Source organism: Sorex araneus, chromosome 1, assembly GCF_027595985.1.
Source record: "Sorex araneus isolate mSorAra2 chromosome 1, mSorAra2.pri, whole genome shotgun sequence".
Taxonomy (NCBI): Eukaryota; Metazoa; Chordata; class Mammalia; order Eulipotyphla; family Soricidae; genus Sorex; species Sorex araneus.
This window is the reverse complement of record NC_073302.1, coordinates 341,865,866-341,893,214: the sequence shown is the minus strand read 5'-3', so window position 1 is coordinate 341,893,214 and position 27,349 is coordinate 341,865,866. Positions and strand designations below refer to the sequence as shown.

Here is a 27,349-nt window from a genome sequence, read left to right as displayed (position 1 = left end):
GACCCAAGGAGACATTTGTAATCACGAGTCTTCTCAAGAGTATCCCCTTCAGAGAAATAAGAAAATGATTTTTCACTTTCCCTTCTCCATGGAAAAACTTAGAAGTAAATTTGGAGAACAAATAGCAGAAAAGCAACACAAACTACACCCCAACCACTTTATTTAGAATACATCAAATTCATTATGTCTTCTTTTAACCATCATGACTAATGAATTTTATCCTTGAGATCAGAACCAGTGATGGAATGTCTGTGAGTCAGTTAGGTAAATGTGATTAGGTAATCTATCTTTAAAAGTAGAAAAGGTGCAAAGGAAGAAGCTGTGCTAGTATTGTCATGGTCCATATGAATCCATCTCCCATTTCTAATTCCCAAGTCAAAGAAGACTCACTGAGATTATCAGATGGCTACATTTGAGTATTAACATTTACAGAGGGCAAAAACCTGGTTTTGTAATAATTTCTCTGTTTGTGTGGTTAGGGAAACCAACTTGAGATAAAGTGCTCTTATTGGAGTCATCTAGCCAAGTAGTCACAAAATAGGACACTGTTATGTGGGTCTTGCACTAGACAGTCGTTGAATTCCATGCCTTGTTCTCCAGCCTAAGTCACAATGGTAAACTATAACTTTTTAGATGATTTTGACTATGCTCAGTACCTAAGAAATTTTTATTCAGTTCTTCTTCATCTGAGAGGTTAGGGTTCATCAGTTTGTGAAAGTTGACCATTGCTGTTTACCATGTAGTAAATTGCAGCACTTCACTAGCTACATATGCCCTAAGAAGGGGGTGGGGGGGCAATACTTGGTGTCAAAAGAAATGTCATGTGTCAACCAAATGGCTGGGCCCTGGTGCCCAGATATTTGCTCAAACATTCTGGATATTTCTGTAAAATTGATCTTATTCTATATTTATTTATGGATGAGATGAACATTTAATAGGCAGTCTGAATAAATGGAATTGTCCTTTATAATGTGGGAACTGTCTAGTCAGGTGTAGACTGTGGTGAGGACTAACCTCTTCTGAGCAAGTATTTCTGCCTTTGAACTCAAACTACACCGTTTTCCAGAATCTTTTTTCTGCTGTCTGTCATTTCATATTTTAGACAATTCATGTAGTAAAGACAGCTAATACCTTTAAAAAATCTTTCTGTCTTTCTCCCTGTGTATGTCCATACAGATATCCTTGTTGGTTCTTTTTCCCTACAGAGCCCTGATCAAAATAGATCTTATTATTGGGAAGCAGGGAGCTGCTGACATGGATACCTACCTTTTTACAGGAGGAACTGGGTAATTGGTAGACCCTTGGAAAATTTTGAGATGCATGTTAGAAAATGCCCATATTGTCTCAAAGTGACTATTGATAGAAATATGTGTATTAAAATACAACAGCTGAGGTCTCAAATGGAAATGAAGAGCTTGTTGGACGTTGAAGGAAAGGTGTTCCTTCTTCAGCATAGAGTTGTGAGGAATGGCTGAATTGCACTCTAGAATTTTGTGGAAATGATGTGTTTTTTTGTGATGAAGTTGGATATTTAAGTAAATTCTAAGAAAATGTTGACGGTATGATCTGGTTTTTCCTTGGTACTTACAATAAATTCTGAGACAAATGAAAGGTGGATGACCGTGAACACCTAAACAGTTCTTCTTGTATTAAAAAAAATACACTAAAAAAATGAGAGAGCATGTTCTGGAGAGAAAGCGAGGTGTGTGTGATTGGGTAATTATTTGCTAAATAGATTATGGGTGTGACTTGTGGATTGAGTGGTCCTGACACAATCTGAGTGATGATGTTATACAGAAAGGACCATGTTTGGTCAGATACATGTTAGGGTACTAGAGATTACTCTAGCCACTGCAAAGGGTCATGGGGTCCTCCAGGGCTGAGCCTGGAGATGCTGAGAGAACCACTTGGTGCTGGCAATGAAATGGGGTTGGCTGAATGTAATAGTGCACCTTAATCCATTTACTATCTCTCTGGCCCCTAGGAATAGCACCTTGTTATGCAGCCATGGCAAATAGTTCCAACTGCATCATTCTGAGGTGCACACTTAGTAAACATCTATTCCTCTGATATCTATGTCTATAAGCATTACTCTTTGGGTTGCTACAAAAGGTCAATATTGCATCCCAGCGTGTTTGGCCTACATATGCATCATCTGAGACAGGCCCATCAAAGGCGGAAACTGAATTCTAATCACATTTTAACTTTGGTTATATTTAATTTTGTGGAAGGCATTTTTATTTTCATCATCGGTGTTTTCCATTTGAATGAGAGATCACCACTCATACAACTTTGACCTTACTTAAGTATAGCCCAGTGGAAAAGATAAGTTAGCAACTTTCTTCTCTATTGGCAGGTTTTGTGAATGTAGGGATGCCTCATTTGTTTTCTGTTATCCAACATCTTGGAGGCTTGTGGAGGAGAAATTTTGTTTGTTGGGGGATGCACCCAGCTGTGCTCAGGGATTACCCCTGGCTCTGCTCTCAAGAATCATACCTAGTGGTGTGCAGGGCACCAGAGTGCCAGGGTCCCAACCCTGGTCAGCTGCATGCAAGGCACGTGCCCTACTCTCTGTACTATCAATATGACCTGAGAAATTTCTGAAGAGCCAAATTTTTATCCTTTTTTTTGGTTATTGTTGTTTTGGGCGACAACTGGGTGTACTCAGGGCATACACCTGGCTCTGCTCAGAAGTCACTCTCTGGGGACTCAGGGAACCATACACAGTATCAAGATTGAACCAGGGTTGGCAATGTGCAAGGCAAAGGCTAACTCACTTTAGCATCCACTGTATTCCATCCCTCAAATACTTATTTACCCAAATTGAAGTAAACACCTCCATAATCTTGGATAGAAATGTCCTTAAGTACTCATACTATTAAATTGTGTGGACCTGCCCTTAAAAAACCTTGCTTGGAAAAAATGTGGGGGTATAGGGGGATATGTATTTAAGAGAGAATAGGAAATTGAAAGCAAGTTTCTGTCATTATATTTTAAAATGATAAGGGATGGGGAAAAGGAATGCTACAGATGAGAGAATAATCACTGTATCACGGGATCATTGTCATCCAGTTGCTCATCGATTTGCTCGAGTGGGCATCAGTAATGTCTCCATTGTGAGACTTGCTGTTACTGTTTTTGGCATATCAAATACGCCACGGGTAGCTTGCCAGGCTCTGCCTTGCGGGCAGGATACTCTCGGTAGGTAGCTTGCCAGGCTGTCAGAGAGGGACAGACAAATCGAACCTGGGTTGCCCTCAAGCAAGGCAAACGGCCTACCTACTGTGCTATCGCTCCAGCCCATGAGAGAATAATAAAGGAAAAGAGAGAGTCATGCAAGTAGTAGGCTTGAAGAGTTCGTAGGCTTGAAGAACCAGCCCGAATATTATGATTTAGCATTTTTATTATGAATATTATTGTTCTGCTGACCTCTGCTAGGAGGGTGATCTCAGAACATATTAAATGAGTAGGTGCCATTTCACTAATAGCCCTTTATGTTGTTCCATACTTTGATTCCTTGGAAATAAATTTGCAATTGCTTTCTCTGATATTTCAGTCTGCGTCCAGTGGTGCTTATGGGCATCCCTGCCTTGGTGTGTGTGGGGGGGGAGGCGGGGCGGGAAGGAGTCAGATGATGTTGAGGAACAAGCCCTGGCTTCTTGCATGCAAAGTTAGCTCTCTAGCATGTCGTGCTGTTTCTCCAGACACCTATCATTTTTAAAAATCACAATTCTCTTTAATTATTTTGGACGGTTTCCTTTTTTTTAATTATTATTCTCTCATGTATAGCATTTCTTTCCCCCCATGCTTTATCATTTTTCAGCATAATTCCCAGCTGAAATAATTGAACTGGCTACAGTTGTTTGTCAAAGTAAGGACAGATAGGCTGTGTATATAGGTCTAAATTTAATGCATTAATAATAGTTTTTAAGAGATGACCAGTGCTTTCCATTTGCTTCTTTACTTTCAAAGAGCGAGGCTGCTGAGTGAAGTTAGGTAAAGGAAGTCCTTTTATCATCAGCATCATCAGGCAAGGTGAAGCTTTTAGTGAAAGTGAAATATCAATTATCTGTACTCAGCTTTTGCACATATATGCTCATTTGTTTACATATATGATTTTTGAAAAATCAGATGAGGAAGATATTAACTATGAATGTGCTTATCAACATTATTGGCTTTAAAAATAGTCTATATTTAGTAAATCATATTTGACTTAGTGTGCACAAAATTTGTCCTTTAAAGATAGCTTGATAGTAGATAATTTTATCACTATGTATACCACTTCTCAGTAATTTTCAAAAGCATATGTCTTATGCATTCATTTTTATAAAATGTAGAACCCCATAATTAATATCCTCTGTAGCTAAGAATGTAACTTATACAAAATACAGTCCAAGAAGGCAACCTGTTAGAAATCGTTTTCCTGGTAAGAGAAGATCCAAAACTCAGAACCATGACAAGTTTTTTTTTTTTGCAGCAGTCTTAAGGATTAATAAAATCATAGCTGAGACACCAAATCTTTCCATCTGATGCCTTTTTTAAAAATCCAATATTCCATATGTATTTATCAGGATACCAACTTCCAACAAAGGGCCTATTTCCAACTCAGGCTACTGGTAGTTTAAGAGGCCTGTATGTGCTTCCATTGATTAAATGAGGGTTGCTACAAGTAAGACAAGTATGTGAACCCCTCTCCTGTCGCTCTGGCCTTTCTGCACATACTTTCTGCACATAAGAAACCATGCTTTCTTATTTATTGTGCACTCAGATCTTTGATTTGCCAGATACCAACTATCATACCAGCATTACTTTCATTAAATTCGATAGGAATACTTGCTAATCAGATCCCTTCTTCCTTATCTTTTAAGCTTTGAACCATTTTCTACCTGCACCACTTGTAACCATGTTAAAGGGTAAGCGTTCCATTAAATTCCTTTTGGTAGATGGTTTTGCATGAAGAAAGTACTTGAGAAATAGTAATTTGGCTGTCTCAAATATTGCACTAGCCAGTTTTCTTTGTTCTCCTTTCTGTACTTTTCTTTGTAGCTTCTTTCCTGAAATCTAATATGAGTTTATATTTTCTTGTCATTGTCTTAAGCAAATAAGTGCTTACAGTTTAGGTCAAATTAAATATATAGCTTCACCATCAGTATAGACACATTTCTTTTGTCTTTTTGTTGAGTCAGAAGAAATAAATTTAGAAGTGAAGTATTCTACTTCTACCCCTGTGCAAAAGCAAAGAAATACAAAGTTACTATCAGCATTTTCTTTCTTACTGGATAAAAGGATTGAAGCAATAGCACAGTGGGTAGGGCATTTACCTTGCACACGGCCAACATGGGTTTGATTCCTCTGTCATTCTCGGAGATCCCGGCAAACTACCGAGAGTATCCCGCCAGCACGGCAGAGGCTGGCAAGCTACCTGTGGCATATTCAATACACCAAAAACACTAACAGCTAGTCTCACAATGGAGACGTTACTGGTGCCCACTCGAGCAAATAGATGAACAAGGGAGACAGTGCTACAGTGTGCTACTGGATACATTTTTTTTTCTTTTGCTTTTTGGGTCACACCCGGCATTGCACAGGGGTTACTCCTGGCTCATGCACTCAGGAGTTACTCCTGACAGTGCTCAGGAAACCATATGAGATGCTGGGAGTCAAACCCAGGTGCAAGGCAAACGCCCTACCCGCTGTGCTGTTGCTCCAGCCCCTGGATAAAAATCTTGAGTTGGTCTTCAGTGGCTGAGACTTGGGATCCCAGACCCTGTCATATGCGGGATGACTGAAAATTTGCTCTTATCCACACACTTAAATTTTATTAACAATGAGGACTTGCTTCAATGTAGCCTGTGACAAAAAACAGTTTGCTTTGTAGTTAAGCATCTGCTCCTAGTCTTGAAAATAGGAAGTGTGTTCCAACCACTGACGGGGGTGTCTGCTTCTGTGTTATGAAATGTTGTGTCAAAGTGGGTCTGGATGCCAGTTGACTTAAAATTCTACAGCATTCCCTTATGTTGTTAGGCCTATCTTTATAATTTCTAAATTTACTTTGCTAGTTGCCAAATAATTTAAAGTTCACTTTAGGCTTCTTAGGATCATAGAACACAAAAATTAGCAAGACAGCCAAATCCAGACCATTAAATAAGTTTAAGCTCAAAAGGAGAGGTTTAGGGGCTGTAAATGGGGCAGGAAAATATCTAATTTTTAATAATTAAAAAGTTTTCATTCAAAAGAAATCTTCTGTATTATTGGTTTGTAACCTATAATGGGTTAATGTATTTTTTGTGTACCCTTTAATATATCAATTGCTATATCTCTATGCATTTTTCTAGGTTTTAGTAGTTTATATTGTAAAAATAATTGAAACTGATAAGTAGATTTTTCTCTTAAAAGGAACACACTAGGATATCAGAAATTAACTTTATTTTTACTTTGTTTTGTGTTAAAAGAGCCAATATTTAAATACACTGAAAGAATTTAAGTAACCTTTCTTGGCACATGGATCCCTTTATTAAAATGGAAGCTTACTGCAATCAAATTCTCAGTAGCCTTTCTTGTCTTCTCTCTTTTGTTCTAAAATTCTACACTGCTTTTCGTTGACTTTCTCTATCCTGAATTTGAACTAGATATACAAATTACCTTCTTTGGTAGATTATTGGCACTTAGTATTATAATTAAAGTTAAATATAAAATTATGCCATTTCTGGTCATAGTGTCTAATTAAATCTTTGGCACCTCTTCAAAATTTTTCCTAAGAATTTAATTGAAAGTTTTTCAATGGAAATGAAATAATGTATAAAATATGCCATTGTTCTATAACAATATTTGCATTGCAATGAAATTTTTGACATGTTGAGATATTTATCCTAATGAGAGAGATATTGTAATTCTGTTACTCTATCTTCTATCTTTCCTCTCATAAAACTTTTACTTATACTACAATATATGTGCTTCTCTTCAACAAATCCTATGAGAAAGCCAAGTATTATTATATTCCTTTTACAGGCAGAAAATCTATAATCTCTGGAAAGAATTGATTTCCTAAGAATTACAGATAGATAGTAGCCATGATGAAAAGCAGTATTCTTCGTTCAGCTGTTTGCTATTCAAATCTCTTGTACACACTAGAAGAATTCTAATTTTTGAAGTGTGTGCCTTGCATAAGTTGACACAAGTATTTTGAGCATTTATTCAGATGCAGTTGTCCAGAATAATTCTGACAGCTGAATTTTCTCCCCATCTACATCATAAAATATAGTGGTCATTTTTTTGCAATTTCAGTTCATCTTTTAATTGAATTTTAATTCTATTTTATAGAAATGGCTTTTCCCTGCTTCGATTTCCATTCCCTTCCTGCATATTTCTCTCCTTTCCCTTCTCTTTCATTCTCCTCCTCTTTCTCCTCCTCCCCTTTCTCCCCCTTCCCTCTTCCACCCCTTTCTCCCCCCTCCCCCCTCCTCTCCTTCTCTTCCTCTTTCTTGTTTTTTCTCTTACTTTTTTCACTTTTCTTCTTCTTTTCTTCTTTTTTTTTGTTTATTTTTTGCTTTTTGGGTCACACCTGGCAATGCACAGGATTTATTCCTGATTCATGCACTCAGGAATTACTCCTGGCAGTGCTCGGGGGACCATATGGGATGCTGGGAATCGAACCCGGGTCGGCTGTGTGCAAGGCAAACATCCTACCCGCTGTGCTATCACTCCAGTCCTGATTCTTTTCTTCTTTTTGCCTCCTTTTCCTTTTAAAAATGTTTTTCATTTTACTATTTCCTTTTTATTTTTTTAAATTTTTTATTAGTGAATCATCGTGGGGTACAGTTACAGTCTTACAAACGTTTGTGCTTGCATTTCAGTCATAGTGATCGAGTGCCCATTCTCCACCACCAATGGTGCCAGCATCCCTCCCACCACCCCTACCCCGTCCTTCCCCCACCCCACCCCACCTCTGTGGCAGGGCATTCCTTTTGCTGTCTCTCTCTCTCCTTTTGGGTGTTATGGTTTGCAGTAAAGGTACTGAGTGGCCATCATGTTGGGTTTATAGTCTTTAAGCCAACATCTCCCATCCCGAGTGGGCCCTCCAAGCACCCTTTACTTGGTGGTCCCTTCTCTATCTTAGCTGCCTTTTCCCCCAGCATTCGAGGCCCGCTTCTAAGCTGTGGAGTAATCCTCCTGGTACTTATCTCTACTGTTCTTGGGTGTTAGTGTCCTGTTCTGTTACTTTATATTCCTACAAATGAGTGCAATCTTTCTATGCTGATAGAAGAAACTTATGGGGACAGTTTTGACATTTCTTTATTTCAACAAGTTTTAGTTCCTTTTCATTTTATAGGCTTTTCGGGGCTTTAGTCTTTGGGCTGTGGAATGGGTTTCAGTGAGATTCAGGTCGATTCCCAGAATGTTAAAAGAGATGACTGCATTGGGTCTCAATACTTGACAGCTAACCTTATTACTAAGTAATGGTTGAAGCTTATTTTTAATCACAGGGGAAAAAAAGAAAGAGAATCTGAGAAACCTGGACTTGCCACAGGTGCTGTCAAACCTCCAATATAATCCCTAAAGAAGTCAGTGTGTAGAGCTAGAGGATGTCAAAACATGTTTTGTTGCTTGTGAATTTTGGAGGAGTGTGAACATTTCAATTTGCCTGGCAGACATTCTTCCCATTAAATAGGAGAATAGTTATGATGTAGCAAACAACTTTCAAAGTCATATGTTTCCAAGTAAAGGGAGGTGGTGCTTTCTTCACCTTTTATTATTATTGCTGTTTCCCTCTAGGTCTCTCAGAGATAAAGTAGCTAGCTTGTTGAATGCTTTCCTCAGTTTACCTAGGTTCAAAACCTGGTGTTTTTATTATGTTAATTCAGGAGTTTGTATGTACTTGCAAAATTGTATTCAATCAACAAAAGGTACCTATCCTTTGACTCTCATAAATAAATGAATTTATTATTTATATCAGGTCCTCAGAGCAGCAATTACAAGCAAGGGAGTTAATCTTTGAACAGTGATTTATGTTAGCTACCACTCTTGGTGCTGAGAAAGAAATGATAAACAAAAGGACAGATATTTCTGTCTTCCTTTCTGTTGCCATACAACTCACATGCCATCCCAGTGGCAGATGCTTAACTGCAAGCTGAGCTTAAATTTTGGAAGGCCAGAATTGTGTTTCTGTAAGTATAATGACCAGTGGAGCTGACTTACACTGAGGGCTCAAGGTCATTCCCCTTAAGATAATTCTTGGTCTTCCACCCAAAGTGGTGGGGTGGCAATGGAAAAAGCAGAGGTGGGGAGGGAGAATTTGAAGAAGGAAGAAACTGGAGTGAGAAGGAGCAGAAAAGGGTCATTGGGGCTAACAGGACCCAGACATTACTCCACCACTCTGGAGCACTGGTGGAGGGGCAGGGGGCATCTCTGACCACCCAGAGAGTTCAGAGGCACAGCCCTGGGCAGACTGGGACCTTTTGCCTGGATTTCAGTTCTTTCACCTGGAAGGGTGAGGGGGTGAGGATAGGGGGCACTCTGAGGCTATGCTCGGCTAACCTGACAGAGTTATGTGAGTGCCCAAGGGTGCTGCCTGGGTGTTGTGGTGCCCAGGGCTTTCCAGCGGTACTGGGCATCAGCCGCCCTGCCAGGCAAGCACCCCTAAATCTTGTACTTCCATGGAGGCCCGATGGGGTCTCTGACACGCAAAGAGAGTTGGGAGAGAGCTTCCAGCTCCCCATAAGGCTCAGTTCCTGGAGGAGAACACCAAGCAGACTCTCAGGGCTGCGGGACTGAGTGGGGAGCAGGCCTGAGAGATTGGGTCCGGGCTGGTGCTTTCTGCTGCAAGTGACAATCAGGTGGCGTCCAGGTGACTTCCAAAAAGAGCTGGAATCACAAAAATGTTAAAAATAAATAGAAAAGGTGGGGCTGGAGCGATAGCACAGCAGGTAGGGCATTTGCCTTGCACTCGGCCAACCCGGGTTCAATAGCCAGGAGTAAGCCCTGGGCATCGCCAGGTATGACCCAAAAAGCAAAAAAAAAAAAAATGTAGAAAAAGTTTAGTGGGACAGTCATTTTTGGGTCTTTTTTGGCCAGTTGAGGAGCGTGGTCTCATATAAAAGCCTTTTTTTTTTTTTTCCTGCGAGAGTACAGGAAAGGAGTGAGCAGTTGTGACCGTGACTGGCAATGCTCAGGGTTTGCAATTCTGGATCTATACTTGGGGATCACTCCTGGCAGAACTCAAAGGACCATCCATGGTGCTGGGCACTGAATACCTGTTGCCCATATGCAAAGCAGGTGCCCTCCCTCTGTTCTATTGCTCCAGTTCTGCTAATGAAAGTCTTTTAAAGAGAAAAAATCTTTCTGACTGGAGCATGGAGAACAGTTTCTTGAGGTATCAGAAGTAAGGGTACAGATGGGTGAAATAGCTATTATAATAGTTAATGAAGAGACATGCCATGAAACATGATAAAATAAAGTGAGGCATGATGAAACAAATTGAGAAATGGTTGGTATTGGTGGAACTTAGGAAAAGGTGGAAAATGGACATACAGAGAATAATTGAGGGAATCACATCTGATCTCAACCTGTGTAGTACTTTAAATCACTTCCTGAGATTCATTTTACACATCACAAAATTCGACCATTTTTAAGATTACAAGTCAATAAATGTAGTGTATTTTTAGAATTCTACTGCCGACATCACTGTCTAATTTTAAAACAGTTCTGTCACCCTAAAAAACATCTCATGATCATTTTCAGTAGCTTTCCTTTCCCATCTCGGGCCCTTGGCAACAGCTAATTTACTTTTGATCTTCACAGATTTGCATTAGGGCAGGCATTTCACATAAATAGAGTCATAAAGAGTGTGTTCTTTTTTAAATCAAGCTGCATTCACTCAGCCAAATATTTGTGGTGTGGTAGCTAGACAATTTGAAACCTGGTAGTAGAACCTTCCTTTTTGAGGGAGGGGGGGTGTACCAGAGAATTCAATGCAGGAGACAGTGGGGGAAAGAGATGATGCTTTAGGTTGGGCATGTGTCAAGCATGAAACAATGGTCTAGCCCTAGCCCATCAGTATGCTAATTTAATAAATTAACAAAAAGAATTTGAAGGGAACCAAAAGGAGCCCCTATTGATATACGGTAAAAGCAAACATATGAGAAAATTTCTAGCATGTGGGAATTGTTGAATGTCTTAAATAATATAGATATTAAAATTGGATTTGAAATTTTACATTGGAATTATTGGCATGGGACTCATTGATGTCTGTAGGTTCTTGGTGGTTAAATGAATCTGGATGGAGTTGGTTAAAGATTGGGTTAAAAAGAATTATGAAGATGAGGCCTCTTTGTATTTATTTTGCTTTAATCCCTATGAGATACTGTGATCTGGACTACTTGTTATAGGGCATCTTTTTGTGAATGAGAAGAGATAGTAGAATTTATATCTGAATCCAATTATTAATTATGTGGTAGAGATTTTAAGACAGCTAAGGTCTAGTAGAGGAAAATATTAACCGTATTGAAGAAAGGGAAGGCGATCAAATAGGTGGGAATCCTGGCAGGGTGAAAGGAAGAGAAGAGAACTCAAGTCCCACTTGAAGAAATAAGACTATGGAAGCCCTTCCAGCACACCAAGAGGAAAATGCAGCATGGGATGGAGATTATTTCAAAATTTACCCTGTAATATTGTCCTTACTTTCATTTTGATGCTCTTCTCCTGGCTAAATCCTGCTTCCAACCTTTGCTTCCTGAAATTCAGCATATTTTTGCAGCTTCCTTGCTTGAAAACAGAAACTCACCTGGTTACAAGGAAAGCAGGATGTGAATAGCACTGCAGTAAGCAACTCTACCATTTGAATCAGCAATTGGCTTCTTCAAATCCCTTCACCTTAATCATGACAATTGATCTGCAAATCAAGTTCAAGGAAAAGTGGGGGATTGGTTCAGACCAACAGCTTCAGTAAATGAAATGTTTCTCAGCCCAAGAACACCACACCACAGGTGCAATTATAATGAGTGTAGGATTCAGTTTCATGTATTGCTGTTCTCCTTGTCAGTGTACACATTTTCACATTAGCAAACAGTTCTGACCAGAGTAAGCACCTACATTAAGTCAATGATCACACTTGAAAGGAAACTTGATTTTAATCTTTCTTTGCAAAGTTTGAGTACTGGCCTTGCTGTCTTCAGTTCTCCTGCATGGGCGCTTGTCTCTCCAATTTATTTGGTCACATAAGTGACCAAAATGACAGAAGTCTTCCCAACAAACAAGCCACATGTGGTTCCGTGACTGCAGGGAGTTCAGCTGCTGGAAAACTTTGTTCTCCCGAGGGAAGGCTGTTGAGAAAATGTACATAGATTTTAATTATGTTGATTCCAGCATCATTGAGCCACGGGAAGCAATTTTTAAGAAACCTGTTTAATCTCCCTTGGAAGGTTTTGATTTTCATGTTGAAAAGCTTTGGAGAAGGATGACTTGCAGGGGAGGGCCAGCACAAGGAAAAGGCTACTGTAGCCACAAGCTGTTTATAAGCAGCAGGTGTGAGGTCCATCTTCATCCCCAAGCAGGGCATTATTAATATGTAAGAGTTAATACTCTGCATCGCTCCTCAGCTATTGCTCATGGTATTGAAAAACATTCATGAATCATGCAGCCTCAAACATCTCATTTCTCATCTCCCCTCCTCCTCCACATCTAATATTTCATTAATTCTCCTTCTAGAAATGCAAAGCATCTGATGATCTAATTGGATATATGCATGCAGAAGATCGAATTGGGACTGGGTCAGTGATATTGTACAGCACTATCATGTGTGACAGCAGTAAATAGCAGCAGCTAGAAAATTAGTATCAGATTTTTTTAAGTAACTGATTCCATGTTTGGGTTGTGTTTTGCCATGTATCTATTAATATTATTTAGTTTTCAAAGGAATTTGTTTATAAATCTCTTTTTATTGCATTATGCTTTTAAGATGTTGAATCCCCTTCCACTGGAAGTCATTGTATATATGAGAGTCACTTTGATAAACATTTCCTCTTTGACATCTTCCCTTTTTAAATGTCCCACGATATACCTTGCATCAATGTATATACATTATGTTCATGGAGAGCTTCGGCCTTGTCTGCTACACTATGAACATGAGGACTGATAGTTATCCTCCTGCTAGGCAAAGGGCATTATCTAGCATACTATTCTACCAAGGGTGGTGATTGGTTCAATGAATCGTACAAATGAATGAACTAAAACAAATGATCCTGAGTCCGAAGTTTTGAGTAATTGATCTCCACTGAAGTTAGGCCGAGATGATACTGATAAATGGGTTAGTTAAGGAGAGAGAGGACAAGGGTGTAAGGCACTTTGCTTGTATGCGTGACACAGACAAACTTTGGCACTTTCCAATCTCTGTTCAATCTCTGGTACCACATATTTTTCTCAGAGCACGTTGAGATGTGAGTCCCTAACAGAACCTGCAACAAGTCCTGAATTTCCTCAGGTGTGGCCCCAAAGACAAACTTATTAATTAGAAACGGTTAGTTGAAGATAAAACAAAAATATATAGTAGAGATTTAAAAAAATTATAATCTATAAAAGAGTTTATTTAGATTTTTGGAACATACCTGACTACTCAGGGCTTAGTCCTGGGTCATCATTTCATGGATGAGTCCTGGCAGGGCTTAGGTGACTATGGGTATTGGGGATCCAACCTGCAAGCCAAACAATTTACCTTCCGTACTATTACTCGAGTCTCATTTCTGAAAGATAATGTGGGCATGTGTTTAAAGTATTACTGTTCTTGATCCCGATGGGTGCTCTACCATCAGCACGGTTGTGAAGGGTACCAATCTGATTTGTGTGTCACATCACCTGGTATACAGTAAGTGTTCAATATATGCCTGGTGTCTAGTGACCAAAAGCACGAACAGGCATGAGAGTGCCTTTGGGATAGTTTATACAGTGCACAAAATGTGATTAGAGACATCCAAAATAAGAGAGAAGCTCAGTTTCAGAAATCAATTCTAAGAAGTCCTTCACTTCCCTTCCAGCCTGAGGAAAGTTAACAGCAAAAGCACCTTAAAAGCACAAGCTGGCCTACAGCGTGTTTGTCCCCTAGGTGTTGCGTTTGTGTTGGTAGTTGCATTCCCTTAGGTTTCGGTAGGAAAGATCACAAAGTGGTAGAATGGAATCGCCCAACTCTGGTGGCAGTGAGCCGAGCCATGAAGGGAGGTGGTAGATGTCAGGGGGGAGAAAGATTGGAGCTTTTTTGAGAGGTGGAATATCTCTGTCACTACCTAGAGCCAAAGCTTAATTGCTTCTCCTCTTGGATTTTAAAGTCTGTATGCAAAAGCAGATTGACAAATGTTATAAAACAAATATGTCAGGAATTTTCTCTAGTTCTGGATAGTTTATTTCTTAAAAATAGCAAAGACAAAAACAGGAGGAAGGAAGAAACCAATGTTTAAAATCACTGCTTTTTCCAATTCAGAATTGAGGGCTTGGATTAAGGGATTCCCTTGGCACCATCACTAGGAAGTATAGAATGAATACAGAACTCCTGGGAACCAGATAGACTTCTTGTACTGTATTTTAACTATAAACAAATATAGGCCTGTGTTTTATTTGCTGTATGAATAAAGTTTCTTGTATGTTTAAGAAATAGATTCTTGTTTATGGTATGTGGTGTTCCCTTAACCTTGATACTAACTGTGAGAGAAATTATTATATGTTACACCTTGCATTCTACTTTAACATTTGACATTTGAGTATTTCATTAAAAATACATGCAAGTAAAGGGTGAATTTAAAATATGAAAGAGACCATAATGGGATGATACATTTAGCTGGCAACAGAGACCACTCCTTGTGAGAGTATTAATCCACAGTAGTAGGTATAGATGTGTTGGGGTGCTACCTCCAATTATAAATTTGTTTTAAGGGAAATTGTCTCTTCTTAATTTCTGCAGTATCTCTGAGTGAGGACATCGTAAAGTGGCTTACTGAAGTACACGGCAGGCTCGATTCTTCATTATCCCGGGGTGATGGCAAACATCGGGGTGAGAACTGCACGGGACAGCATTCCCTCAAGCCAGCATCCCTTTATAGTATGAAAAATAGTTGGTTTCAGTCTAAGCAGAGATCTCACACATGTGTATGAAAAGCTCAAATTCTAGGGCTGTCCTTACAAGTCCAGATGAAAGTAAGAGTTTCACTGAGTTGCAGTCCTCCTCATATCTTACAGGTCATGTGATATTACTCGAGTATTTCCCCAGTGCTTTCTAAGTCTATGTGATAAGTGCTGTGTGATATGAATGATCTTATTTAATCCTCACTAAAACTCTACGTACAACTACTGTTTTTTAATAATAATAAAAAAACATGTTCTTACACATGTAAAACTCCATTATACATGGGAGAGACCCAGGTCAACTGAGTAACTTTCTATTTTCATTTTTAACACACAGGCAAGGTGTAGATGCACTTAACCAGTTTTGTTCTTTCTGTCTATTCACCATAGTCTGTGAACTGGGAGCCTCCATTATACTTCACCCTTGTTGTCACTGTTGTTCTTGGGGTTCTCTACCCACTCTCAGTGCTATTCGGGAGGGTTCCCAGTGGCGGAGTTGGGGACATGCAGTGTGAGGGATTGAATTCAGCAACTCAAATATGCAAAGATCTCTACAACTTCCAGCGCATAGTAGGTTTGCTCTAGAATTATTAGGGATACAGAATATCACATTCCGCCTGTAAAGTGACCAAATTCAAACATCTTTAGCAAGATGACTTGCATGTGACTTAGAGACCAGGTGACCTCAAGGGACTTACATCACTCTCCAAATTCACACAGCTAAGAACATGGCATGGTAGACACTCCAATATGCAGTGGCCTCTGAATCCAAGCTGAGGCGAATGGAGTTGCCCATGATCATGGAGTTGGCATATGTCCAGGAGAGGCCCCGGGCCCCCTAGCTCCAAGACTTTGGATAATTCACTCTTTGCATTATAGCTGTGTACTCCTACTGAGAAATTAAGAATAATGACTAGCATAGGTTTTTGTTAATTAAAATGCTTAAAGGCTGTGCTGGAAATTTTCTTAATAGGAAGGGAGTTAGAATTTTAATTCCCACTCCCACTCCTGGTGTTCCTCCCTCTGAATCATCATCACGGAAGAGTGTGTATTAAAAGTGCCTCCTGGTGCTATCTTAAGATCTGAGAGAGAGAATGGAACAGGGAAAAGAACAGCAAATCAAGCCACCCACTAGCTGAGTGCCGAGCCCGGTGCTTAGTGGCATTTAATATCTGTGATTGAAATTTCTCCAAAATAGGAAATAATATCTCTTGTGACTTTACCTATGAAACGGTCGCTATTTTTGATCAGACATTCATAACTGTAGGCCTTGAAGGACACATCTGAGATAAAAGAAGGTCACAGAGATATAAGGGCATTCCAGGCTGAGGAGATTAAGGGATAACATTTGAAGGAGGGAATATCAGTGATCCAGGGGACCCTGGCTGGAGCAAAGCAATAATTATCGATAATCTCTCACTTAGTACTGACCTTCCAGCCTTGTTGCTAAGGAGCACCAAATCTGGTGCCAGATGCCACGTCACTGCTTAGATCAGAGATCTGCTCTGTCCAGCTGACACTGAATAAATTATGTAGCCCCTTAGAGTCTAAGAGAAATAATAGCAGCATGGCATTGTAAGGCCGATTAAAGAGTAAGATTCAGCGTTGCCCATCACAGCTGTTGTAGAAGAGTTAGCGTGTCACTTACAGCCCCCTTTAGGAATGCCAAGAAGTATTACTCTTGCTCCTGTGCAACTATTTGGATAATGACTGAGCATTGAATAGCGGGGAAGTCTCTGATTGACTATGATGAGGTCATTGTAAGTGAACAACAGAAGAGACAGTGTGGAAGTTAGTTTCACTGGAAGCTTAAAAGCCCCCTCGAGGTCTTTAGATACTAAGAAATCCCACCTCTTGTCAGCTCTGTAGCTCTTTCTGGCTATGCTGACACTTTCCTATGCACAAGAATGATCTGTGGAATGAGCCATACTGCTTATTTCCGAGCCTGGTGTAGATACCTAGTTCCTGGTAAGTTCCTCGCATGATAGGTCTGTACTGAGTATCTAGCACAGTGCTTAGGGGTAGTGTGTGTTGTGATTTCGACAGGGAGTTGCAAACCTGTAAAGGAGAGAATGACATTTCTTGTAATATCTCCTGGTTGCTCTAGGCTGCTGCTCCTCTTAAACTAGAGAGAGCACCGTGGCCACCCCTCTCACCACTCAGAGGCTTGTCGGTATTCTCAGTCCCCAGGGAAAAGGAACAACTAGCTAGAGGCACCACACTGAGAAGAAAGACCCATTGCTCTACGTTTGTGATCCTGTGAAATTCCATGCGGTGATCTGAATCAAACTGCTTGGGGATGAGATAGAAGGATGCCAGAAATGTGAGGGGATATTTGGGAGACTGTCTGGTTGGTGGGATGCTATACAACCCAGGGACAGTAAAAAAAGAAGAAGAAAAATAAAGAAAAAGAAAAGTCAGTGATTTATGAAGTAAAGGGAGGTCTGTGGTATGTGGTTCCTGAGAGGGAATGCAAACATTGAAGCATAAGAGGGACTTATTTGAGACCAGGTTTATACTCAGAGTTAAGTCATCCAGATGCCATAGGGATATTTGTAGTGAGGATCAGTGTGGATAATAAACTCCACTCTCTCAGATACAGTGAGCTGCGTGTGAACACGTGCAGATGAGTGAGGACAGACTGTGGCAATGACACACCACTGACATATAGGATGCAAATGGAACATATCGGCTCCGCTGCAAAGTTTCTAGCATATTTGAGTTCCTCCAGCTTTGCATAAGGAACAGTGTACCTGGCTTTGTTTTTAAGCATGATCTGAGCTGCATTTTCTATATTTCTGAAACAGTTTTTTAAATTTCGCCTGATACATGACGGTGTATGTGAGCAAGCACAAGGGTTTTGCACAGTGGTTATCTCTGCACCAAACTGCCTGTGTGATGCTTACGATCACCTATTTTTACCGGGTGAATTGAGCAGGTTACTGTGGCTCTGTTCTTTTTTAACAGCCTTGGAGAATTGCTGCAGTCATTAACTGAAAATATCCTGAAGTAGTTTGAAATATTTGATATTGAGAATTCTTTTTTTCCCAGTGATGGGAATGGAATCCAGAGCTTCACCCATGCACAGTAAGTGCTGTGCTGTGCCTCCCCCTGGCCTGGGAAGTTGTTTAACGTTGGATAGTGTGATCATTTTCAATATGCTTTCTCCTAGCTTTGAATACCAGGGGGGAAGGTCCTGAAGCGGTTGTCATAAGTAATATGTATTATCTGAAGCAACATATGAGGTCCAAAAACCTGGCACTGGGTCAGGAGGGCTAGTACAGGGTTGAGGCGCTTGCTTTGCATGTGGCCAACCCTGGTTCATATTCTGGCACTGGGTAGTCCTGGAGCCCTGACAGCTCTTATCTCTGAGTGCAGATTCAGGAGTAAACCTGGAGCACAGTCATACATGGCCCCCTCAGAAGGGGGGGAGGAAGAAGGAATGAGGCATACAGACAGAGAGAAGGGAAGAGAGACCTGGTATTTCTAACCATTATATTCTAGAATGTTCAGTGGGTAAAATATATACGTAGGTCAGATTTAATAGCTAACAAGATTGCTAAAGCACTTTCATTGAGCACATCCAAACACATTTATATGACACGCTGTCTAGTATAAAAGCTTCTAAGATATGCCACTCCTTGTTGGCAGGGTGGGTGCGGGATCTCACAAGCTGTGCCCAAGAGCTCCTGATGCCACTGTCAGCTATATTTGCCTAGTAGATGGTTCAATGCTGGGATCCAATAATACTGAACTGCTTAGGCCGCGGAGTGCTGGGACCTCTAGGACTAGCTGCTAGTATCTGGGAACACTGAACTACACTTAGGACTGGGGTCTCCAAGATCAGTGATATCCAAAGGTGCCATATGATTCCAGCGATCAAACTCAGTGCTTTGCTTGCATCCCTGTGCAGTCCTATGAAAAGAGAGTCCTAGCCATGTTTTCTCTTCAAATGGTGATAGACTTTAATAAGCTGGATTCTCCACTGGAGATGTAAGTATAACCACACCAAGAATCTGCATTTCAAAGAGTTTAAGTTGACACAGGAGGAAAATGATGGGCCATTTTGAACTGCAGTGTTGGTCGTGAAAGCTCATAGTTTCAAAACTGATGGCATTCTTCCTCAGCCTGTTTGCATTAGGTGGGACCGAGTTCGGTGGTCTGAGAGCACTGGTGATGGCATTACAGGGAACATGATAGCAAGTGGCTCCAGAACAGGATAGGTATTGTTCAGCAGGTGTTGGTTGTTCTACAAGATTGAAGGATTGGAGGTTGGAAAGGAAGTGTCGGAGAGGAATGGGTATGACTTGATGAGTTAGGGCCATTAGACAAGTGCTGTTACTCTCCAGGCAGCCTGGACAGTGTCCAGGGTGCTATAGAATATGACTGTTCAGAAGCATGTGATAGATTCAGCCATTTCCTTTGAAGATACTTTTCTGGGGTGAGCCTTAGGGGCACATTTCATCAGAGCTACCTTTCCTTTTCAGCAATTGCATTGCCAAGTCCTGAGGGTGGAAGAGGTGTTGTAGTTATTGGTACAGTGGCAGGCAGTCTGTCCTTGACGCCACGTCAAGGAATGGCTTCATGAGAAGGTGCTGGAGGACAGTGACTTGGCCTCAGAGTCTAGCAGAGAGGAAGTGTCCTGAGTCTGGTTACTCAGATTAGGTGCACAGGAAGAAAGACACAGAAACTTTGCTTTGGGCACTGAGCAGGTTGCCAAGATTCTTATTTATCAGGGCAATGTAGACTGTGAAGACAAAAAAGCCCTCAGTAACTCATGGTCGCTGGTCATGTCACCTTAGTGTTCTCCCTCGGTTACATAAAGCTGAATGATGCCAAGTCCCAGGACGATTCTCAGAAGCAACTGGGTTAATCCATGTGGGGAGGCTCTGAAAGTGGGTCACTTCCTTGAAACTCTCAGCATCTGAATACTGTCACCTCATGATTCAGACTTCAGTGATTTCTCTCCCAGTGACCTTGGAGAGTCATTTGTTGGTTCTTTTTTGAAGTTAATGGTTCTTTTCACACATGGGGATGGGGGAGTTAAAACTCACCCAGGTCTAGTTGATTTCGGTGTTTTTAATTATCCTCATCTGTGAAGGACTTGACATTTTGGCTTTATTAGGGAGCGCCAGGAGTTTTCTAATGAGAAAGATTGTATTTCTCTTAAGAAGCCAGTGAACCACAGAAATGGGGATGGTTTATACTGAGTTACACCTGTGAATTTTCCCTTGCAGTTACTAAATAGACAAGTATAAGTCCTTCAAAAAATACAAATTGTGTACGTTTCAAATACCCCTGGGAAGTAAGAACAAACTTTGATTTTCTTCCAACTTCCTTCTCTTCATCCTCCTGAAAAGAAAATTTAAAAGTTCAGGGAGAGGAAATAGCAGAATGGCAGAAAACACATTCTGAGAGATTGCCAGGTGGCACCAGGGTAGGGCTTGAGCTCTCGAATGCCAGTGAAGCACTAAGCCCCTTAATTACACACACTGGTGATAAGCTTAGGAGGTGTGGAGAGAGTTCTAGAAAATAAAGATGTGAACTCCGTTTGTAATATAGGACTAAACTGTATTTTGCAGAATTTGATTGCCAGAAAATTTAATTTAGCAATGTTCATACCTAAGGTTTTATTTGGAGAACATATTTTCAAAACTTTTAAACATCATTTGAGTTTTTAAATAAATGCTCATGACTCATGAAAATGCAACATTCATTATATTCTTTGATTCTTGCTATCACACTTGAGGTGGCTATTATAAACTCCATCTTTAGAAGGTGGGCATGGGAGGCTTAATAGATGAAATTGTTCGTGTTAAGGTGAACATTTAGTACATGATGCATATTCTTTTCCAATTATTTCTACTGTGTCATGAATTAAAGGCTTATACACAGAAATCAAGTGGGCAAAGGGATATAGTATAAAGGCAGATTGCTGCTTAGGAGGGCATATCAACTTCTCAAGAGGAATATGAAACTTTAAGCATCTTCCCAGGGAAATATTGCATCAAGGCAGTTGTAATTCTAGTAAAATGCATCACTTCAGCTTTTCTTAAGCACATGGGATGTACTGGGGCCTGAATGTGAAAGGGAGTCCCAGGAAAGGGGGCCAGTTATGGCGCCCCAAGAGCCAGCCAGGCAGCCTTGCTCTCCATAAAGACTTTCAGGTAATTTGACTATCTGACTTGCTGGGGGATCAAAATGATTTTCGTTTGTTTGGTTTTTAATTAAGGCAAATGTCGTCTTTAGAGACCCTGGATATGCCTTATGCTGGCTTCTCCCCTTATTATTGACCACCTTAGGCTTGTTCCCCATTCTTTCCCACCAGATGCTATCATGGGCTGTATTTGTTTACTTGTTGACACCCTGTGTTATCAATGATCACTCTTGACTTTTTAAAAAAAATTTATTAGTGAATCACTGTGAGGTACATTTACAAACTTAAGAAGTTTCATGTTTGCATTTTGTTTACATCCCTCCACCGGTGCCATTCTCCTCCACCAATGTTCTCAGTATCCCTCCCACCACCCCCACCCCAATCCCCACCACCCCACCCTGCCTCTGCGGCAGGGCATTCCCTTTTGTTCTCTCTCCTGTTGGATGTTGTAATTTGCAATAGAGGTATTGAGTGGCCATCATGTTCGGTCTATAGTCTACTTTCGGCATGCAGCTTTCCACCGGAGTGGGTCCTCCCAACATTCTCTACTAGGTGTTGAGAATGACTACTACTTTTAGGAAGATAAAGTTTCCGTATGAGACTGTGAAAAACTTTCAAGGTTTGCCTCCAGGAGTTTGCCCTGAGGCCAACAGATTTTTTTCACAACTGTCTTAGCCTTCTGTGTGGCCAAATCTTAGGTAGGATGGCTCAGCATCTTACCTTGTCAAGACAAGTGAGGCTCACCATTTTCAGGTTGGAATCTATCTTCTTGTTTTTCAAAGACATTTATTTCACATTTTTTTTCCTTCTCTGTAGTTCAAACTAGTATAGCCAAAGTTCCTCCTGATTACCTACTCAGCTCTGGCCTCTTCCAGGATAATTGATGTTACTAATGATGACACACATATATCAATGCCTTGTATTTATTTAATGTCACATTTGAATTATTAATTCATTCTTGACAGGAACAAATGTAGAGTAAAATTTACTAATTTAGACTAATTGAGAGAAAGACCAATTATATAGCAAGACCTCCATTAACTGGACCTCAACTAACAAAACTTACATTAATCACTTTTTTTTTTTTTGTCTTCCCTCACATGTAAGATAATTCCCTTTGGAACAAGTAAGTTTTCAGGGCCTTTTCCTCTAAGATATTTCCAGTTGATACTTTAAATTTAATACAAGAAAAATGACTATTTGAAATCTGAGTTTTCCCGCTAATGGCTCTAAAAAGTGCTGTAAATCTTGAAAAACAAAGGAAATAGTGAAATGAGGCCTTATGTAATCATATTGAATGTGGTCAACACTAATAAATAATCAGTAGCCTGGAATCAATGTACAGAACAGTGCCATATTAGTAATAAAAAGAGTGGTCAATCTACCTTCAGTATCTTACTCTCTGTAATTTAATTCCTGCTTTAGAACACACTGGCTATTGGAAGCAACAGGCAGTTTTGAGAGACAGCATTTCTCTCATCTTTATATATGCTTTACCAGAGATGGAGGTAGACTAGCTGTTGATGGCAGTTCAAAAATCTAAGCCACATTGAGATACCAAGATCACGTTTCATTGTAGCTCTGAGATACTGCAGATCAAACCAGAAAACACGTCTCATTAACAATATCAGAGAATATCAGCTCATAGATAGTCACTATGGTAATACAAATTTAAAGTATCAAGTATAAATTTGGAAAAAAGATAACATAACTTTTCCAATTTACATAGCCATGCTAATCATGTGGATCCATTTGCATAGATTAATAAAGGAGATTGATGGACTCCATGGGGAGTGGAGACTTGTGAAGTCATTGAAAACTGGGACTCTTGCTTAAGTGTCTTCTCTTCCCTCCATCTTATCAGACTTCTCGATTCTGGAAATATTGGAAATATCTCTTTTGATAGAAAACAGTGAGGGATCCATAGAATCTACCCTCCAGTTCTGACTTAAGGATGTTTTCCCATCCAGAGCATTGATATATCGTGACTGTCTTTGAGGCCAGGTTAGCAGATGTATCAGTCGATGTTCGACTCAGTTCTCTGTGCAGTCCAAGGACCATTCCACAGAAACTATTTCAGAGAAATAATGAATGACAACTGAGAGTCGGAAAGAGTCATCAGACCTGCAGCCACTTCATTAGTTACCAGGGTGCATTCTCATTGGTTCTTAGAAAGCCTTGCCATTATCTTTTAGAAAACTAATTACATTTACCAAGATGAATTTAAATTGCTTTTCGTCCTTTGCAAATTATTTGCTGAGATTTCTATAATCTTACCAAGAGCACTTTATTGAATTTGGGAGGGGATTAAAATATCCAAGAGAAACACTGGCAGATCAATTATTTTTGTTTCCTGCTTCCAGAGACCTCAAGGGGAAGGGCTTTAGCTTCACTTTGTCCTTCTCTCATTCGAACAGACATGATTGGCGAATGCCATCTCTGTGCTGTTTCATTCTTATGCTTACTGGGGCTCTCATCCAAAGTGCTCAGGATCTGCTCCTGCCCTGTGATCAGGGCAGATTCTGGTGGGCTTGGGGACCCTTTAGAGGTGCGAGGGATCCAACCCAGGTCCGCCATGTATAAGACAAGCACGATATCCTCTCTACTTGTGTCCCTCCAGCACAACTTCTCTGTTCTTCCAAAACTGCACTTTCCTGTTAAAAGCATTCAATATTTTAGCATTTCAGTTTAATGTTAATAAAATAGCATTTCAGTTTAAAGCATTTTGATTTTAGGAGCTTTAAAAAAAGGGAGGCAGAGTGATAGTGCAGTGGGAAGGGCACTCATGTTGCGTGCTGCTGACCTGAGATTGATCTCTGGCATCCTATATTGTCCCCTGAGCACCTCCAGGAGTGATCTCTGAACTCAGACCTAGTAGTCAGCCCTAAGAACCACCATGTGTGGCCCCAAACCCCAAAAGATAAATAACAAAGCAGGTTAGCTGTGAGTCTTCCCAAGAACCTAATGAGTGTCAGTGTCTTTTCTGAGGGTTCAACATATAGGACACTGGGCTCTGCCGTGGTCATCTATAATTCTAGGAAAAGGGCAGAATAAATTATGTTATAAATAAGGAAAGGGGTGTTGATAGGTAGCCCGAAGGGCTGGTACACCTGGTTTGCATATGGGAGACCTGAGTTTGGTCCCTGAACTCATATGGTTTCCCAAGCCCCTCAGAAAGTAAGCCTCAAGCATCAGTAAAAGTAGCCGCTAAGCACTATTGGGTCTGCTCACCCTGCAACTCACATTTAATAATCATTGCATTTATTTATTAAATGATTTCTTTAATAAATCATTAACATGTCTCAAAAGTTAGAAGATGAGAAGCACTGTAGGAAAAGGAAAATCACATCAGTGATGGTGTGAGGAGTCCATACTAAGGAGGGACACTTGTTGCAATATTTTTTTTTTTGCTTTTTGAGTCACACCCAGTGATACTCAGGGGTTACTCCTGGCTTTGTACTCAGGAATTACTCCTGGCGGTGCTTGGGGGACCATATGGGATGGCGGGGATCGAACCAGGGTCGGCCGTGTGCAAGGCAAATGCCCTACCCGCTGTGCCATCGCTCCGGCCCCACTTGTTGCAATATTAAAATATTTTCCTAGTGGGCCTTGGAGAACAGGTAACCTCTGGACTGATAGGAAAGGGAAGATGATGACGTTTCCATTTCATATCTCTAGAGTCTCGTCACTGGGAGTCGAGTCCAGCATCTATAAAATCCTAATGTGTATTCCTTCCTCTCCTTACCTGCATTTTCCTAAGTTACGTCACTTCCTCTCAACAACCCCACACATACATACACACATTCACATACACTTGTATCTTTCCTACTCCATGCCTCATGAGATGCCCGTGCCTCATGTTTGAGAGGGACCGTCCTAAATGGCCACATGTATTTTTCATATCTCCATTATCCTTGGCCAGCCTGGGTGGCTCCTAACCTTCCTGTCAGTAAGTTGCAGCTTGACCTGTGGGATGCTTCCAGTTTCTCTCCCCTGCTCTGAGCATATTCTGTAATATGCTGCGTGTGATGAATATTTGTACATATACACTTTAAATCTATTTAAAATGACTTTTTCCAGGGTTCTGATATTCTTGTTAGGTAGTTCTGTTTCATTTGGGCGATGAGAATTTCACTCTTGTGTAATGTTTGGCACAAAGATTGTATCATAGAAATTGTGGCTTATGTTTTATATGTTTATAGTGGTTGTATGTTTATAATGGTTATCTGCTATGAATGTTATATGCATTGCATATATGATTAATATAATATATGATGGTAAACCATTATATATAATGGTTATACCTGTTAAATAGTTGCTTTTGTTGTTTTCAACTATTTCAGAGTTTTTTGGGGGGCCCACCCAGAGGTGCGCTTGTTGCAGTGACCAGGGACCCATGCAGTGCCAGGAATTGAACTCAGTCCCTCTGCATGCAAAGCATACACACAATCCATTGGGCTGTTTCTCTAGCCCTGCAAATGACATTTTAAAAAGGTCTGTGAAAACATTTTGCTTTTAAAACTAAATAATGAATTAAACTGGCAATTTTGCTTACATTGTTTACTTCACATTTTCAAACTATTGCAAAAACGCACTGCACCGATGGAGTCCATAAAATCCAAGTAAATTAGAATCTATTGGTTATCATTACAGACATAGGCCTCATAAGAAAACTATCGGCTGACATTAGTGGGAGATCTTACAAGTAAAAGGAAGTAGATTGGATGAAGTTGTTTCAGATGGTATTTTAATAGTGAAACTCCTCTATGGCTCTCCTTACTTCCTTACTCCTCAAATGCTTCATTGTGTGTCGGAAGCAGCCAGGGGACCCCTCTGGTGTGTGTGAGCCCCTCTGGGGAAGAGGTTGAGCAGTTCACATGCAAGACTAAAGCCCCAGTGCTGGGGCGCATCCCTTGCTCTCATTAACTCACTGCAAACCCTTTTAGCCTCCCCATGTCATCACATCCCCATCTGCCAAGCTCTTATACAGTTAGCGAGTGAGCAAATTAGGCCTTCAGAGAGAAACCTTTAAAAGAACCATTACCAGACCACCAGAGTGATTCTTTTCTGCATCAGGGAGTAGATGGAGTCACTGCAGCCAAGCAAGAAGCCAGGCCCAGTATGCGATTCCAGGGCACTTGTACAGGGCACTGTAACCTGTGGCAATAATCTCATGGGAGTGTGAATGAGGTCATGGTAGAAAGTGGACGTTTGGCCATTGTATCCTTACCTGAAAGGGACATTCATCAAATTCAGATATAAACTGGGCATCCCGGTTCTTTGGCTTTATAGGTCTGCAAATTTTGTTTGTTTCTTTAGTGGCAATTTAGACACAAAGAGAAATCAACATTTTAAAATTCAGATAAGCAGGAGTTAGTTTACAGTTAGAGATTTTGAGCACACTGCTTTTGTGTGATAATATTTGAAATTTATTTCCACAAGTTATTGCACATTCATTTCTGGAGTTTTCATTGCAGAAAATTGCCAGAAGGAATGGATTTTGTCTTTTTCAGCTGGCAGAACAATTTTCCACCTGTCGCCCAAATATTTGATGAGAAGGATTATGTTGCCGACTCTGAAAGTTTATACTGTGGATCCTTCAGAAGTGAGAGGGTCTAATGAAAGTACTACCCTGATATCAGAGTCCAGCTTGCTAAAGCGACTGTGAAGCTGTGGATGGATTTCTGGTGGTTAGGATGATTTCTAAAAGACAAGTCTCTCTCTCTCTGTCTCTCTCTCTCTCACTCCCCCTCCCACCCTCCTTTCTTCCCTCCCCCTTTCTCCCTCTCTTTCCTTTTCCTTCCCTCCCTCTATCCCTCCCTCCCTGTTTCTCTCTCTCCTGTCTCTCTTCTATCCCCTCCCTCTGTCCCTATCTCTATCTCTCCCTCTCCCCCCTTCCGCCCTCCCTCCCTCCCTCCTCTCTCTTTTCATACACACAACCCTTAACCTGCAGCATGACAAGGCTTTGTCATCCTTCACACTGTAATAGTATTCTTGTATTCAGCAAGAACTTGTATGGCCTTGCCAAAAATATGAATTAATTGCCTGAAATTACTGTTGTTCATCTTCCTGGTAAATGGTACCCACAAG

The 27,349-nt window shown here is 40.6% G+C and overlaps 1 protein-coding gene across 7 annotated transcripts in view; it reads left to right on the top strand.

Annotated features, from left to right (window-relative positions):
* Nucleotides 1–27,349, top strand: part of UNC5D (unc-5 netrin receptor D) — a 595,849-nt gene that overhangs the window by 270,149 nt on the left and 298,351 nt on the right. The window lies entirely within an intron of this gene.